Source organism: Heterodontus francisci, chromosome 18 (genome assembly GCF_036365525.1).
Source record: "Heterodontus francisci isolate sHetFra1 chromosome 18, sHetFra1.hap1, whole genome shotgun sequence".
In the NCBI taxonomy this organism is placed as follows: Eukaryota; Metazoa; Chordata; class Chondrichthyes; order Heterodontiformes; family Heterodontidae; genus Heterodontus; species Heterodontus francisci.
Window position 1 is genome coordinate 85,269,576 of NC_090388.1, and position 16,676 is coordinate 85,286,251.

At 45.6% G+C, this 16,676-nt stretch overlaps 1 long non-coding RNA gene across 1 annotated transcript in view; it reads left to right on the top strand.

The window, feature by feature from the left end:
• Nucleotides 1-2,628: 2,628 nt before the first annotated feature.
• The window catches only part of LOC137379895 (uncharacterized), a 33,273-nt gene continuing 19,225 nt past the window's right edge, over nt 2,629-16,676 (top strand). Inside the window, exons 1-3 of the long non-coding RNA XR_010976931.1 lie at nt 2,629-2,726; nt 3,189-3,335; nt 7,594-7,654. This is a non-coding gene — a long non-coding RNA (uncharacterized lncRNA). The remainder of the gene's footprint in view (nt 2,727-3,188; nt 3,336-7,593; nt 7,655-16,676) is intronic.

The following is a 16,676-nucleotide window of genomic DNA, read 5'->3' on the forward strand; positions in this document are numbered from 1 at the left end:
TGGCTGGTCTGGCGACTGTGCAGTGCTAACACCCGTAAGTGACATAGTTTCCACGGAGACAGTAATCCCAACTGTGGTGGAAATCTCTGCGCTGGTTCTTGGTGAGATGTGATAATGTGATGGTACACCCTCTGAGGCGATCTCCTCATCCTCAGAGGGGGACTGTTAGCCCCCGAGACCCCTCCTGGCCACTGATGTGTTTCACCTACAGGGAAAATCAGATTGATCAGTTTGATCAGCACCACAGATTGCAGCACATGTCCCTGACTGCAGTTTGATCACATTTGTGTGAATCAACTTTTATCAGCACACTTCAGTGCATGAGACAATCACCACTGCAACTGCCCCCCCAACACCACCCCTCCCCCACACCCTCCCACAACATTATGGGTCACTCACTCTGACAACCAGGGCCGCCAACCTCGCCATCTGCTATGGCACGTCCTCCGTCCTCCCCTGCCAGCATCAAGGCATCCTCCTCAGTACTTGTCAGGTATGCCTGCTTACCCTGGTCACCACCGGTCCGGGACCTCTCTCAGGCATTGTGAGTCCTCTTCTCCTATTTAAACAAGCACACCTAGTTTAGACATATGATTTGGTCTCTCACACTCTCACCCATTGGGTTTGTTGTTGCATTTCAGTGTGACTGCAATGCAGTGCCCAATTTGAACACTATTGGATCACCAAGCATCCCAGACCTGCCCATCCTGCATCCCAATACAATGCAGCAGGCAAGGACTGCTCATTGCTGGTTTCCACCTTGCATCATTAGGACAGACTGACCTTTTCCTGACACATTCACAATGAGATTATTGGGGAGTACCCCTTACCCGGGCAGAGTGAAGCAGGTCATTGAGCAGCCTGCGGCACTGGAGCCATGTCCTCCATACCACACCGCGGCTGCTGACCTCCTCGGGGACCTCCAGCCAGGCCCTCTTGGTCACTTCTGCCAGCCTTCTTTGGCCATCAGCATTGATTAATATATCCCGCCTCGCCTCCACCACCTGGAGGAGGACCTGCAGAGATTCCTCTGAGAATCTGGGGGCTGTGCTAAACCTTCTCCCCTCCATCAATCTGGATTTCACCTGCAAATATTGGCTCCTTTCTTGCCCCTGGGCATCGTCACTCTTCCTTCACTACTTTCCAGTCAGCTGGTCACCTCGGCAGTTATACTCACAACTCCTCCTCCGCTGCATTCCCCTCAGCGGCTGCTCCATTACACTGCTGTCTGCATTTTTAAAGGGCTAATATTAGCCCCGCCCCCAAATCCACTGCTGCAGCCAGCCGCGCCCGCCCTGACGGGTGTCGAATATGCCGAGGGGCCACTAATTGGCAGCCCAGCATGTGATGCCATTAGGCGGGTGGTGCGGAATGGATTTGGTTTTCTCGGCTGCTTCCGACCCGGCCGCCCCAAAGTTGCCAGCAGACATAAAACTCCGGCCATTCTCTCAGCATATACCCTGTCAAGCCTCCTCAGAATCTTATATGTTTCAATAAGATCACCTCTCATTCTTCTAAACTCCAATGAGTAAAATCCCAACCTGCTCAACCTTTCCTCATAAGCCAACCCCGTCATCCCAGGAATCAGCCTAGTGAACCTTCTCTGAACTGCTTCCAATGCAAGTATATCCCTCCTTAAATCAGGAGACCAAAACTGTACGCAGTACTCTAGGTGTGGTCTCATCAACGCCCTGTACAGTTGCAGCAAGAATTCCCTATTTTTATACTCCATACTCTTTGCAGTAAAGGCTCACATTCCATTTGCCTTCCTATTTATTTGCTGTATTGACATGTTCATGTTTTGTGTTTCATATACGAGGACACACTTTGTACTGCAGTATTCTGTGATCTCTCTCCATGTAAATAATATTTTGTTTTTTTATTCTTCCTATCAAATTGGATAACCTCATGTCTTCCCACATTGTATTCTATCTGCCAAATTCTTGCCCATTCACTGAACCTATCCTCCTCCACCTATCTTTGTATCGTCAGCAAATGTGGCTACAATACACTTCGTCTCTTCACTCAAATCATTAATATAGGTTATAAATTGTTGAGGCCCCAGCACTGATCCCACTCCACTAGTTATAGTTTGCCAACCTGAAAATGACCCATTTCTCCCAACTCTGTTTTCTGTTAGTTAGCCATACTGATATATTACCCACAACATCATGAGTTCTGATCTTGTACATTAACCTTTTATGCGGTACCTTATTGAATGCCTTTTGGAAATCCAAATGCACTAAAAAAAAAGCAAAAAAAAAACATCTACTGGCTCTTCTTTATCCACCCTGCATATTACGTTCTCAAAGAACTCTAATATATTTGTCAAACACTTTTTCCCTTGAATAAAGCAATGTTAACTCTGCTTAATTGTATTATGATTTTCTAAATGTCCTGCTGCCCCTTCCTAAATAATGGATTCCAGTATTTTTCCAATGACAGATATTAGACTAACTGGCCTGTAGTTTCCTGCTTTCTGTCTCCCTCCTTTCTTAAATAGGAGTGTTACAAAAGAAATATGAACAGTTTATCATGAAAGATTTACAGACTCAAGGCTGTGACACAGATAGTTTCACCAAACAAGATAGGTAATGGTGCAAACCATGGTGTAAACTTCAATGCAGCTGTTCTCAAATATGCACTGTGTGCACTCTGTTAAATTACACTATTGGACAGAGTCCTAGCATTATGTTGTATGTAGAAGCATAAACTCATATACAGAGGTGAGTATAGTGTGATTTTAAAAAACAGGAGCATACCTTTAAAAATGCCCAAATCTACAGAGGGCCCATAGTGTGATATTGCTTTGAGGACTTGCACTAATGTGCTGACTTTTTGTTATTCTCATTGTTGCAGATAGTTTTTTTTTGTAATTAACTGGTGATTCCCTGCTGTTTATCCGTGATTTGAATTAACCCAGACAGTCCTAGTTCTTTCAAGCCTCACCAGAAATAAGCCATTTATTGAATTTGATTTTTTTTTTTCATTTTCTCTCTCGAAATCTCTTTGCTCCTGTCCTGATGTATACAAGGGTTACTCTTCAACAGGAGTTAACCGCATGCTGGTATCTTCCCTATGTGGGAGCCAAGGTAATGAGTTTCAGCAGGCTGTTTAACCAGGAGAAGAAATACTACGCCCTATTCTGACCAATCGGTGTGTCCTTATAATTCTCTTTGATTTTGCAGCGGCGACAGGGAGAGTGAGGTGGCAGCTGGGTAAGTAAGTCCTATATATTTGGGCAGCGGCTGAACCCGAGACATTACACCTATAGTGTCTCCCACCCGCCCTCCTCCTCTAACCAAAAAAAAAGGACTCGGTGGTATGTAGATAAGGTAAGGCTTTTTCTTTTTCTTTTTTTTTCCATGTGATTGGTAAAAACTTTTAATTCCTTTTTCATTTATCTAAGTTAAGACTAAGTTAAGCTTAAGATTAAAAATGGCAGGAGATCTCAGACCCGTGTTATGCTCCTCTTGCTCAATGTGGGAGCTCAGGGACACGGCTGATGTCCCTGACTCCTTCACGTGCAGGAAGTGTGTCCAGCTGCAGCTCTTGTTAGACCGCATGACGGCTCTGGAGCTGCGGATGGACTCACTTTGGAGCATCCGCGATGCTGAGGAGGTCGTGGATAGCACGTTTAGCGAATTGGTCACACCGCAGATTAGGATTCCTGAGGGAGAAAGGAGATGGGTGACCAAAAGGCAGAGAAAGAGCAGGAAGGCAGCGCAGGTGTCCCCTGCGGTCATCTCCCTCCAAAACAGGTATACCGTTTTGGATACTGTTGGGGGAGATGGCTCACCAAGGGAAGGCAGCAGTAGCCAGGTTCACGGCACCGTGGCTGGCTTTGCTGTTCAGAAGGGCGGGAAAAAGAGTGGAAGGGCTACAGTCATCGGGGATTCGGTTGTAAGGGGAGTAGATAGGCGGTTCTGTGGTCGAAAACGAGACTCCCGAATGGTATGTTGCCTCCCAGGTGCACGGGTCAGGGATGTCTCAGATCGGCTGCAGAACATTCTGAAGGGGGAGGGTGAACAGCCAGTTGTCGTTGTGCACATAGGCACCAATGATATAGGTAAAAAACGGGATGAGGTCCTACAAGCAGAATTTAGGGAGTTCGGAGCCAAGTTAAAAAGTAGGACCTCAGAGGTAGTAATCTCAGGATTGCTACCAGTGCCACGTGCTAGTCAGAGTAGAAATGAAAAAATAGTCAGGATGAATGCGTGGCTTGAGAGATGGTGCAGGAGGGAGGGGTTCAGATTTTTGGGACATTGGGACCGGTTCTGGGGGAGGTGGGACTATTACAAATTGGACGGTCTACACCTGGGCCGGACTGGAACCAATGTCCTTGGGGGTGCTTTTGCTAACGCTGTTGGGGAGGGTTTAAACTAATGTGGCAGGGGGATGGGAACCAAATGAGGAGGTCAGTGGACAGTAAGGAGGTAGTAACTAAAGCCTGTAAGGAACTAGATAATGAAGTCAGCGTGACTAAGGGGAAGAGTAGGCAGGGAGCAGATGATGAACGCAAAGGGACTGGTGGTCTGAGGTGCATTTGTTTTAATGCAGGAAGTGTAGTAGGTAAGGCAGATGAACTTAGGGCTTGGATTAGTACCTGGGAGTATGATGTTATTGCTATTACTGAGACTTGGTTGAGGGAAGGGCACGATTGGAAATTAAATATCCCAGGATATCGATGCTTCAGGCGGGATAGAGAGGGAGGTAAAAGGGGTGGAGGAGTTGCATTACTGGTCAAAGAGGATATCACAGCTGTGCTGAAGGAGGGCACTATGGAGGACTCGAGCAGTGAGGCAATATGGGCAGAACTCAAAAATAGGAAGGGTGCGGTAACAATGTTGGGGCTGTACTACAGGCCTCCCAACAGCGAGCGTGAGATAGAGGTACAAATATGTAAACAGATTATGGAAAGATGTAGGAGCAACAGGGTGGTGGTGATAGGAGATTTTAATTTTCCCAACATTGACTGGGATTCACTTAGTGTTAGAGTTCTAGATGGAACAGAATTTGTAAGGAGCATCCAGGAGGGTTTTCCAGAGCAGTATGTAAATAGTCCAACTCGGGAAGGGGCCATACTGGACCTGGTGTTGAAGAATGAGCCCGGCCAGGTGGTTGAAGTTTCAGTAGGGGACTACTTTGGGAATAGTGATCACAATTCCGTAAGTTTTAGAATACTCATGGACAAAGACGAGAGTGGTCCGAAAGGAAGAGTGCTAAATTGGGGGAAGGCCAACTATACCAAAATTCGGCAGGAGCTGGGGAATGTAGATTGGGAGCAGCTGTTTGAAGATAAATCCACATGTGATATGTGGGAGGCTTTTAAAGAGAGATTGATTAGCGTGCAGGAGAGACATGTTCCTGTGAAAATGAAGGATAGAAATGGCAAGATTAGGGAACCGTGGATGACAGGTGAAATTGTGAAACTAGCTAAGAGGAAAAAGGAAGCATACATAAGGTCTAGGCGGCTGAAGAAAGACGAAGCTTTGGAAGAATATCGGGAATGTAGGACCAATCTGAAACGAGGAATTAAGAGGGCTAAAAGGGGTCATGAAATATCTTTAGCAAACAGGGTTAAGGAAAATCCCAAAGCCTTTTATTCATATATAAGGAGCAAGAGGGTAACTAGAGAAAGGATTGGCCCACTCAAGGACAAAGGAGGAAAGTTATGCGTGGAGTCAGAGAAAATGGGTGAGATTCTAAACGAGTACTTTGCATCGGTATTCACCGAGGAGAGGGCCATGACGGATGTTGAGGTTAGGGATAGATGTTTGATTACTCTAGGTCAAGTTGGCATAAGGAGGGAGGAAGTGTTGGGTATTCTAAAAGGCATTAAGGTGGACAAGTCCCCAGGTCCGGATGGGATCTATCCCAGGTTACTGAGGGAAGCGAGAGAGGAAATAGCTGGGGCCTTAACAGATATCTTTGCAGCATCCTTAAACACGGGTGAGGTCCCGGAGGACTGGAGAATTGCTAATGTTGTCCCCTTGTTTAAGAAGGGTAGCAGGGATAATCCAGGTAATTATAGACCAGTGAGCCTGACGTCAGTGGTAGGGAAGCTGCTGGAGAAGATACTGAGGGAAAGGATCTATTCCCATATGGAAGAAGTGATAGGCAGCATGGTTTTCTGCAGGGAAGGTCATGTCTTACCAACTTAATAGAATTCTTTGAGGAAGTGACAAAGTTGATTGATGAGGGAAGGGCTGTAGATGTCATATACATGGACTTCAGTAAGGCGTTTGATAAGGTTCCCCATGGTAGGTTGATGGAGAAAGTGAAGTCGCATGGGGTCCAGGGTGTACTAGCTCGATGGATAAAGAACTGGCTGGGCAACAGGAGACAGAGAGTAGCAGTGGAAGGGAGTTTCTCAAAATGGAGACGTGTGACCAGTGGTGTTCCACAGGGATCCGTGCTGGGACCACTGTTGTTTGTGATATACATAAATGATTTGGAGGAAAGTATAGGTGGTCTGATTAGCAAGTTTGCAGACGACACTAAGATTGGTGGAGTAGCAGATGGTGAAGGGGACTGTCAGAGAATACAGCAGAAAATATAGATAGATTGGAGAGTTGGGCAGAGAAATGGCAGATGGAGTTCAATCCGGGCAAATGCAAGGTGATGCATTTTGGAAGATCCAATTCAAGAGTGAACTATGCAATAAATGGAAAAGTCCTGGGGAAAATTGATGTACAGAGAGATTTGGGTGTTCAGGTCCATTGTTCCTTGAAGGTGGCAACGCAGGTCAATAGAGTGGTCAAGAAGGCATACGGCATGCTTTCCTTCATCGGACGGGGTATTGAGTACAAGAGTTGGCAGGTCATGTTACAGTTGTATAAGACTTTGGTTCGGCCACATTTGGAAGACTGCGTGCAGTTCTGGTCGCCACATTACCAAAAGGATGTAGATGCTTTGGAGAGGGTGCAGAGGAGGTTCACCAGGATGTTGCCTGGTATGGAGGGCGCTAGCTATGAAGAGAGGTTGAGTAGATTAGGATTATTTTCATTAGAAAGACGGAGGTTGAGGGGGGACCTAATTGAGGTGTACAAAATCATGAGAGGTATAGACAGGGTGGATAGCAAGAAGCTTTTTCCCAGAGTGGGGGATTCAATTGCTAGGGGTCACGAGTTCAAAGTGAGAGGGGAAAAGTTTAGGGGGGATATGTGTGGAAAGTTCTTTACGCAGAGGGTGGTGGGTGCCTGGAACGCGTTGCCAGCGGAGGTGGTAGCAGGCTCGATAGCGTCTTCTAAGATGTATCTGGACAGATACATGAATGGGCAGGAAGTAAAGAGATACAGACCCTTAGAAAATATGATCAAGTGATTTATGACTTGAACCACTTTTAGGGACTACACCAAATCAGGAGTATATCCCTATGAATCTCCTTTAATTAAGTTCAAACTAGACAAATTCCTATAGACACTTGTTTGCGTCCAAAGAATTGAATTAGTTTTACCTCAAAGAAAGTTTTATTTCAAATTTCCACCATCCACAGTATTTTGCTTTTATTTTCGTGAATTATTCTGGTTGTTTCCATATTCTTTTTTCCTTATTTTCCTTTTTTTTGTGTTGCTTTTTTGCCTCTCCCAGGAGATCCATCGGCTGCAGAGGTGAAGGGTAGGAAGGGTCTCGACATGATGTTCCAGGCATCGTGAGTGTGGAGCAGGATTGATGGACTAGCTGGTCTTTTCCTGCCCTTCATTTTCACATGTTTATATCACTAAATCTATTGTTTTTTGGTACATGCATTAATAATTATCCTGCAACAATCTGATACAGTTACATAGAATATCTATATCTTCTGAAACAAATCATAATCTAAATGAAGTGGTATCTGGAGACAGCAGTCTTCTCAAATGTTACTATAAGTAATATTTGGGGTGGCACAGTCGCACAGTGGTTAGCACCACAGCTTCACAGCTCCAGTGACCGGGTTCAGTTCTGGGTACTGCCTGTGCGCAGTTTGTAAGTTCTCCCTGTGACCGTGTGGGTTTCCGCCGGGTGCTCCGGTTTCCTTTCACAGCCAAAGACTTGCAGGTTGATAGGTAAATTGGCCATTGTAAATTGCCCCGAGTGTCGGTAGGTGACAGGGGAATTGAGGGAAGGTGGGGATGTGGTAGGGAATATGGGATCAATGTAGGATTAGTATGAATGGGTGGTTGTTGGTCCTCACAGACTCGGTGGGCCTGTTTTAGTGCTGGATCTCTAAATAATAAATAAAACTAAGTATTGCTGAATAAAGAGACATGCTGTCGAAGCTTCCCATCTTGCACTCATCAGAACACAAGCAAGAATGACAATTTTCAAAGGGGCAACAATTTATACTGCATGAGAAAAGGGGTGCTGACTGGTTGGCAAGTCGACTCTGATTGGTCGAGAAGTTGCCATGGAGAATGCACTGGGAAACTATTGTCCCCCACGTTATGGTTTAATTCAAAAAAGTGCAAAACAAGAACATGTTCCTTTTTCCTGCAGAGGACAGGTCCCTGCGTATAATATGTGTCGCTTCTAGCAAGTGTACGTGAACCACATTGTGAGCCCGACTGATAATTTTAAATTGGCTGTTAGTGTAATTTGTAGGACACTCAGAATTGTTCAGCAAGTGCTGTTCAATTGCGGAATCACACCTATTGCTAAATATCATCTTCTGGTTGAGTATGATAAGTACTCTGCCTATTGCAAACAGATGAAGGGACATTATGTTTGATACGATCTACCAGTCATTGTGATATTTACGCCACGTGACTGTATCATGGCAACCTAGACAAGCCGCCATTTTCTGAATCTGTATTCATTGAATTTAAGGACTCAGCAAGTCACACAGTTGAGTTCAGCTTCAATGACACCATGTATGGCCAAATAGATGGTGTTGCCATGGGATCCTCTCTCTGCCCAGCTCTCACAAGAACATAAGAAATAGGAGCAGGACTATGGTCCATCAAGCCTGCTCTCGCAAACATTTTCATCAGTTTCCATGAGAAACGCGTTTTCGTTGGAATGACCCCGAACCTCCTCCACCTTGCATATTTCCAATCAAAGATGATACATTTGCTATATTTGAATCTGCAGCTACATGTAAGAATTTCCTTACACACTTCAATGCGCTCAAATTCACTTCTGAAATGGAGCAGTCCAACGAGCTCCCTTTCCTCGATATGCTGGTGCAGAAATCCACGAATAGATTCTCTACCAATATCCATCGCAAGCCTATCGTCACTGCTCAATATATGCATTGGGATTCCAACAGCTCCATGCGTTATAAGATTGACCTTATCAGTTATCTCGTAAATAGAGCCCGAGCCATTTGCTCACTGTGCAAGCTTGAAGCCGAAATAGGGTATATCAAAGCAATCCTGCAGGATAATGGCTACCTCAATCAGATCACTGCTCACTGTTTATCGCGCATACTCATGGCTGCGCCTAAGGCTGCCACTTTCGGATCTGAGAAGTGCCCAGTCTACCTCAAATTAACCTGGAAGGGTAAGGTATATCAAACATGTAAGCAACATGAAGTGAGCCATTTCACACCACGACTATGCAGTAGCAACACGAGTGGTATTTTCCACAAACAAGATGCTGCCATTAAGCCAAAAGGACATTCTGCCCACCACACAAATGAATAATATGGTATATGAATTCTAGTGCCAGTGCAGTGCCAGGCATGTAGGCCGTACATCTGAACCACTGAAAGATGATATCAAACAGCACGTCCCTTCAGCTGTTTGTAACAGGCAGAGTACTGACGGGACTCAACCAGCCCGTATTTACAAAACTCAGAACACAATGTCTAATGTTAGATGTGATTCCGCGATTGGTCAGCACTTGCTGAACAATCCCGAGTGTACTAAGAATTACACTAACAACCAATTTAAGATTATCAGTCAGGTTCACAACGTGGCTCACGTACACTTGCTAGAAGCTACATATATTCATAAACAGGGACCTGGCCTTTGCAGCAAAAGGAACAAGTCCAGTCTTTGTGCCTTTTTTGAATTAAACAATATTGTAGGGGACAATAGTTCCCTGGTGCATTCTCCATGGCAATACCTCGACTAATCAGATTCAACTCGCAACCAATCAGATTCAACTTGCAACTAATCAGCACCCCTTTTCTCATGCAGTATAAATTGTTGCTCCCTTTGAAATTTGGCATTCTTGCATCTGTCCCGATGAGTGCAAGATGAAAAACTTCGACAGCATCTCTCTTTTTCAACAATGCTCAAGTTCTATACTTCTAAGCAACTATGTGTTCTATAAATAATTCCTCACTAGCAAGGTCGATGGGTCAGAGATAAAGTCTTGTTCCTGTATAGCAAAGCTTTTCTCTGGTGCTCAGCTTAACTGAATCTCATGCTTGGATCTTACTCCAGTCATTTCACCTGGCAAAAGGCTTTTCATTCTCTGCTGTTTCCTGATCTGCCAGATGGCAAAGAGGCTGATCTGCACACTCTGGTTGATGAAGATATCAGTATCTTTTTTGTACCAAGCCTGATCCTAGCCACAGCAGGGAATATTTTCCAAGTACACACTGGGACTTTGATTATCTGATGAGGTCAAGCTGTTAAATTCCATGAGGCTTGTTGTGGAAGGATGATTCTGGAGCCTATCTTTACTCAGTTTCACATTTATTGTACAAAGTATAAAGAATTACAAACACGTAGCTGCTCACTCAAAACCTCCACCAGTTTCAGTAAGTGACTTCTTATAAGTGCTGAAGTAATACCCTCCACCTACATATAATTAAACAAGTGATGCACAATTAGCACAAGGCTCCTACTGCTGGCATGTTTGTTTACTATATCATGTGATGAGATTGAAATATCCCTGTGTAGGAGGACGGACTGAGTCTGATGATAGAGGGAGGGTTGGTGAAGTCATTGGAAGGGCTGGGTCTAATGGTAGGGGGAAGGTTGGTAAAGGGGTGGAAGGGGTTTTTCGACCAAAGTAATCTTTGGTAATCTGCTGGCATACAGTTCTGTCAGCTATTGTGGTTAGTGGCCCTTGTTATTCCTCAGTGATCTGTTGTACTTCTTGTTCCTGTGGCTCTACATCTTCCTCCATTGGTGGTTCCAAGGGTTGTCTTTTTGCAGGATAAGGTTATGCAGGATTCATCAGATTGCAGCAAATCTCTCAGGGTGTTATTTCAGGGCTCCTCGAGACCGATCCTGGCAGGGGGACCAGTGTTTCCGGATGCCAAGTAATGAAACTAGTTCTGCTTCTGACACTCCTCTGTCTGTGTTCAGGTTCCTGACAGGTGTCACGAGCCACATGTCCACAAGCAACTAGTGTGACATCTGATGATTTGAGTGAAAGAATGTGGGAGAATTGAGGACCGATGCCAAATACTAGAATATCTGCACAGGCCGACATGATGTGCTGTTTGTCATTACACATCAGCAGCACATTGTAAGAGTGGAAGCTCTTCCTGTTCATTTATAGCCTAAGGTCTTGCGGAGGAACATACAACACTATGTTTGTGGAATACATTATGCATTACATTTGTGGGAAGCCTGCAATCCTAGGAAAGCCTGGAGCCCTCTCTTCCTATTTTGCTGGGCTGGATATTTCGAGTCATTTGGGGATGGGCTGGAAGGTGGGAAGGCTGGCATGAGGGCACAGAAAGGTGGTGGGTGGTGTGCCCGTCATCTTCCTGTCACCATGCCATCTTGCCAGCAGCAGGAAAGGTGATGGGTGGCTTGCCCACCAAGAACCCAGCTGAACCATTCTTGTGGGCTCTGGGGGTTGGGGGGGGGCCTCCTTTTTGGGCACTCTTTGGCACACAGAAGGGCCCCGTCTGAGGCAACAGCGCCACTGGCCCTCACCAACGCTCCCTCTCTACCTTGTCAGGGCCTCCCTGACAGGCCCTGGCACCCCCAGCATTCGATGTGCCTTCCTTCTCCAGGTGCAGTGCCTGACAGTGGGCACTGCTCCCAGTGGAGGTGCTGAGGCTACTAAGCTGCTGGCCCTCTGATTGGCCGGCAGCTCTTGATTGACATGATGCGGCCTCGGCTCCCGGTGACTCTGAAGCAGGTTTGCCCCCCATCCCCATCGCCGCACAGTGGCAAGACCCCTGCTGCCAGCACTAATCCAGACCACTGACTCTGTAGGATAGGTGATCATATTGTTTGACTTGTTAAAGAGTATATCTGCAACCGGCTTGATGCTGGGAAATTGACGGATGATACTTATGTCAAGTTGCAGCCTGGACTGACCCACGTGGACATTTTCAGGGTCAAAGGGTCTTCAGAGCCACAGGCAATGAATTGTGAGACCTGGTGCCGGCCTTCATTTGCTGCAGCAACTAGTGACATAGATCTGGGGCTGCCTCATTAATGAAGCAGAGCCACCAGCAAAGTGGGCCTCTGGAGGTGAGGCTGCAGTCCTGTAATGTTTATTCATTCTTCCCTTCCATCCTCCTTCCTTACGGATCCCCTACAGCAATGGGGAGGTGGGTGGGGGATGGTACTCAGGAGGAAGAAGATGATAAAGCGTTGGAACAGCAGGTCATAAACTAGCCAGGCCACCCATGATCTCTTGTTCTTCTGCTCAACCACCTCCATTTAACCCCCTGTGCCACTTGACTTCTCTCTCCCACCAATCAGCACAGTTACTTCCACCCAGGCACAATGAGATGGTGTTTGTGATGATATGATACTGGGTGATGGAGGCAGAGGAGGGGGAGTGGGTGAGGACATACCATCTAGTCAGTGAAGGGGGTGGAGAAGGATTCCTATGGGTTCTGAGCCTGGGGACCAACATACATGGGTACTGGCCTGAAAGAGGAGGTTGAAGGAACACCATACTTATGTTACTGGAAAGGAGAAATTTGCAGGCCTATGAGGAAAGAACTGGTTAATAGGACTAAGTGGATGGCTTATTGAAAGATCCAGCACAAGCACAATGGGCTGAATGGCCTGCTTTGGTATTGAATGGTTCGATGATTCTATGTGCAACCAGTATGGTCAATCATTGAGGACGTGTGGCAACTGACAGGTATGACTCTGACATGTATCATCTGTGGCAACGTCAGGCAGGCTTTTTGCTTGTTGCAGCCATTGGGCTGTGAAGCAGTCACCAGCTCAGGAAGAGCCAGGTACCAGTAGGTGTTTCTGCCTCCCGTGCACTGACTGCACAATCTGTATCCACCTCCATGTGAGGCAGCGTATTCCAAATTCTAACCATGTGTTCCTTAAAACATATCCTCATATCACCTCTGGTTCTTTTGTAAATCACCTTAAATCTGTGCCCTTTGATTATCGGCCCTTCAGCCATTGGAAACAGTTTCACTGAATTTACTCTATCTAAACCTTTCATGATTTTAAAGCCCTTCGTCAAATCTCCTCTTAGCCTTCTCTGCTGTAAGGAGAACAATCCCAGCTTCTCCAATCTATCCACGTAACTGTCGTCTCTCAGACCTGCAACCATTCTGGTAAATCTCTTCTACTCCAGCTAGGATTGAACTAGTGTGTTCTACAGGTTTTGCGTAACATCCTGGCTTTTCTACTCTTATGTCTCTATTTATAAAGCCCAGCATTCCATGTGCTTTATGAACTTAAATAAAAGCAAAAATACTGCAGATGCTGGAAATCTGAAATAAAAACAAGAAATGCTGGAAATACTCAGCAGGTCTGGCAGCATCTGTTGTGTATTTCCAGCATTTCTTGCTTCATTAACTGCTTTGTAAACCAGTCCTGCCACCTTCAAAGATTTGTGCACAAACACCGCCAGGTCTGTCACTTCTTGCACCTTCTTTAAAGTGGTCTCTCCTCATTCTTCTGACCAAAATGTATCACTCACACTTCTCTGTGTTGAATTTCATTTCCCATATGTCCACCCATTCCACCAGCCTGTCTTCATCCTCCTGAAGTCTATTATTATCTTTGTTACTATTTGCTACACTTTCAAGTTTCATGTCATTTGCAAATTTTGAAATTGTGCCCGAAACCGTACAACATAAGTCATTAATGTATATCAAAAACAGCAGTGGTCCTAGCCCTGAACCTTGGGGAATTTCACTGTACACCTCCTTCCAGTCTGAAAATTAGGCATTCACCACAACTCTCTGTTTTCTATTCCTTAACCAATTTTGTGTCTATGCTGTTACAGCGTCCAGCCACCTCCGTGATCGCAGCCCTCAGGTAACACCTAGGAGAAGCACTAGAATTGGAGAGAGAAAGGCACATGGAGACACAGTGGGAGCATTCAGGGAATGGAAGCTATTTCTAGTGAGGGATGCAATAGTGATTGCACCCTGGATCTTGGGTGTCAACAACCCTGTAAAACTGCAGGATCCTATCTGACTGAAGAATTCTGCAGCTCTCCTGCGATGTGTGCTTGTCACCCAATAATTGCATTTCTACTGCATCCTAATGTTACAGAGAACCCGGTGGCTGTCTGAAATGAGTCAGCACCTTCTTAATCAGAGTGAGGGCTAGTGAAGCCAGGGAGAGTGAAGAGAGAGGGATAGTGGAGAGAGAGGGGGATAGTGGAGAGAGAGATAGCAGAGAGAGAGAGATCGTGGAGAGAAAAGGACAGTGGAGAGGGATTGATGTACAGAAATAGGGTAGAGAGTGGTTTAGTCCCATGTGATTGCAAAGAGTGGGATAGTGGATAGCAGATTTTGCAGAGAGAGGGATTTTGCACAGAGAGGGGGATTTTGCAGAGATGGATTTTGCAGAGAGGTATTTTGCAGAGAGAGGTATTTTGCAGAGAGGGATTTTGCAGAGAGGTATTTTGCAGAGATGGATTTTGCAGAGAGGTATTTTGCAGAGAGAGGGATTTTGCAGAGAGGGATTTTGCAGAGCGGTATTTTGCAGAGAGAGGGATTTTGCAGAGGGGGATTTTGCAGAGAGATGGATTTTGCAGAGAGAGGGGGATTTTGCGGAGAGATGGATTTTGCAGAGAGAGGGATTTTGCGGAGAGATGGATTTTGCAGAGAGATGGATTTTGCAGAGAGATGGATTTTGCAGAGAGAGGGATTTTGCAGAGAGAGGGATTTTGCAGAGAGAGGGATTTTGCAGAGACAGGACTGCTTTAACCTTCTTGACTTTTGCTATTCAGCAGTTTACAAATTGGACATTGCCCATTCACTGTTTAAAATACAATTCACAACCTTTGGAATGATGAGACTGTTTGTCTAAAAATTAATGATTAACATTCTGCAAATCAAGATGATTTTGTGACCTTGATGTAAAACAGTCAGTCAGTGTGGAACATACTGCCAGAGGGAGTTCACTCCAATTGATACAGTGCTCTGACAATAAGAAATGTAAATGGAAGCAATGTGGAGGATGAATACAAGATATTTAACATTCGTAATGATTATTTCCTCCAAATATTAATGAGGAGGACTGGAGTAACATTCCCCTGGGTATACCAGTGTGTGTTTCTCTACCAGTCTTGATGGTAGATGACTCATTGACAAGCCGACATTTCTTCAATTAGAAAAGCTGCAATAAATTGTGCTTTTCTTCTGCAAGGAGCTTCTGTACAAACCTTTAGTTCTTCATAGAATCACAGAATCATAGAAAGTGTACGGCACAGAAAGTGGCCACTTGGCCCATCGTGTCTGTGTCGGCCGAAAAACAATCCACCCAGTCTAATCCCACATTCCAGCATTTGGTTCGTAGCCCGGCAGATTACAGCCCTTGAGGTGCATATCCAGACTCCTTGTGACTGAGTTGAGAGTCTCTGCCTCAACTACCCTTTCAGGCAATGAGTTCCAGACTCCCACCACCCTCTGGGTGAAAAAACCTTTCCTCATCTCCGCTCTAATCTTTCTACCAATCACATTAAATCTATGCCACCTAGTCACTGACCTCTCTGCTAAGGTGAATAGACCCTTCACCTCTCCTCTATCCAGGCCCCTCACAATTTTGTACATTTCAATCAGATCTCCCGTTAGCCTTCTCTGTTCCAAGCAGAACAACCCTAACCTATCCAATCGTTCCTCAAAGCTGCATTTTTTCAGTTCTGGCAACATCCTCGTAAATCTCATCTGTACCTTCTCTCGTGCAATTACATCCTTTCTATAATGTGAGCCGCATGGAAGATGGCAGGATCCCCAAGGACACATTACACAGCGATCTCGTCACTGGTATCAGACCCACCGGCCGTCCATGTCTCCACTTTAAAGACGTCTGCAAATGCGACATGAAGTCCTGTGACATTGCCCGCAAGTCGTGGGAGTCTGTTGCCAGTGATCACCAGAGCTGGCGGGCAGCCACAAAGGCGGGGCTAAAGTGTGGCAAGTCGAAGAGACTTAGCAGTTGGCAGGACAAAAGACAGAATCATAGGAGAGAGCCAACTGTGTAACAGCCCCGACAACTAATTTTATCTGCAACACCTGTGGAAGAGTCTGTCACTCTAGAATTGGCCTTTATAGCCACTCCAGGTGCTGCTTCACAAACCACTGACCACCTCCAGGCATTTACTCATTGTCTCTTGAGACAAGGAGGTCAAAGAAGAAGAAGAAGAAGATAATGAGGTGACCAGAATTGCATATAGTACTCAAGTTGTGGCCTAATCAATGATTTACACAGTTCCAGCATAACCTCCCTGCTCTTATATTCTCTACCTTGGCGAATAAAGGAAAGGATTCCATGTGTCTTCTTAAGCACCTTATCAACCTGTCCTCCTTCCTTTCGGGATCTAAGGACATTCACTCCAAGGTC